The sequence below is a fragment of the Etheostoma cragini genome, chromosome 8, assembly GCF_013103735.1.
Source record: "Etheostoma cragini isolate CJK2018 chromosome 8, CSU_Ecrag_1.0, whole genome shotgun sequence".
Taxonomy (NCBI): Eukaryota; Metazoa; Chordata; class Actinopteri; order Perciformes; family Percidae; genus Etheostoma; species Etheostoma cragini.
The window spans coordinates 498,954-500,853 of record NC_048414.1 but is presented as its reverse complement, the minus strand read 5'-3'; positions in this window follow the sequence as shown (position 1 = coordinate 500,853).

The following is a 1,900-nucleotide window of genomic DNA, read 5'->3' as shown; positions in this document are numbered from 1 at the left end:
ATGATTTCCTTCTTGTTTGCATGTGTTTCCCTGAAGAGGACGCGGCGGTGAGGCTGCGCTGGAAGCAGCCGGACCGCGAGGACAGAGACAGGGGACGGCGTTCAAAAGGTCTCTACATCAGAAACCTGGGTCTCCTTCAACCAAACTATATTAATAACGAGGACGGCTGTCCTCACGTTACATAACTGTTTTCTGGTCTCATTGGGTGTTATTATGTAGACCATCTTCGAGTCTGCGTCCATGATTCGACACCTTTGTCTCGCTGTTCTGTTTATGTCCAAATATAAAAGATCTTGTAGTGTTTTCACATAATTTAGGGAGCTTCAACAACTCCCAATGATGCAGTAAAAGCTCCTTAATCTCCACTTTAAATGTTTAGTTATTCCACCAGACTCCATGTAAATAAACAGTCATTTTAGGATCGTTTAACACACTTCATTCAAAGTTGACAGAAACCAAATTAAACTATTAAAGCTGTTTTTGGTCTTCTCTACACTTTTACAACCATGAAAATCTCTAAAATTAACTCATACTTTACTGATATACATGTGAAAACATGTTGGATCTATACGTGCAAAAAGGACTGTTTTTTAAAAGGAGTCTGGTTGGTTTAGCGCTAGCTACTTCATAACCAGACCTTCCAAAACCAGACCTTCCAAAACCAGACCATCCAGAACCAGACCATCCAGAACCAGACCATCCAGAACTAGACCATCCAGAACCAGACCTTACATAACCAGACCATCCAGAACCAGACCATCCAGAACCAGACCATCCAGAACCAGACCATCCAGAACTAGACCATCCAGAACCAGACCTTACATAACCAGACCATCCAGAACCAGACCATCCAGAACCAGACCTTACATAACCAGACCATCCAGAACTAGACCATCCAGAACCAGACCTTACATAACCAGACCATCCAGAACCAGACCATCCAGAACCAGACCTTACATAACCAGACCATCCGGAACCAGACCATCCAGAACTAGACCATCCAGAACCAGACCTTACATAACCAGACAATCCAGAACCAGACCATCCAGAACCAGACCATCCAGAACCAGACCTTACATAACCAGACCATCCAGAACTAGACCATACAAAACCAGACCTTCCAAAACCAGACCATCCAGAACCAGACCATACAAAACCAGACCTTCCAAAGCCACACCATCCAGAACCAGACCTTCAAAAACCACACCATCCAGAACCAGACCATCCAGAACCAGACCATCCAGCACCAGACCATTCAGGGTAGTTAGCCAGGTCTTCAGGGTTGAGGCCTGGCTTGTAAACAGGGTTCTGTTGTGAATGTGACCAGCATGCAAAGTGGTTTTGAGATGCAAAAACAGCAGCGAGGCCAAAACCCCACAACCACAGAGAGGAAGACCTTCATGCAGTTAAAGTATATCTGAAGTCTCTTTATATAGACCTTAGTGGTCCCCTAATTCTGGATCTGAAGTCTCTTTATATAGACCTTAGTGGTCCCTAATACTGTATCTGAAGTCTCTTTATATAGACCTTAGTGGTCCCTAATACTGTATCTGAAGTCTCTTTATATAGACCTTAGTGGTCCCCTAATTCTGGATCTAAAGTCTCTTTATATAGACCTTAGTGGTCCCTAATTCTGGATCTGAAGTCTCTTTATATAGACCTTAGTGGTCCCTAATCCTGTATCGGAAGTCTCTTTATATAGACCTTAGTGGTCCCTAATACTGTATCTGAAGTCTCTTTATATAGACCTTAGTGGTCCCTAATACTGTATCTGAAGTCTCTTTATATAGACCTTAGTGGTCCCCTAATTCTGGATCTGAAATCTCTTTATATAGACCTTAGTGGTCCCCTAATTCTGGATCTGAAGTCTCTTTATATAGACCTTAGTGGTCCCTAATAC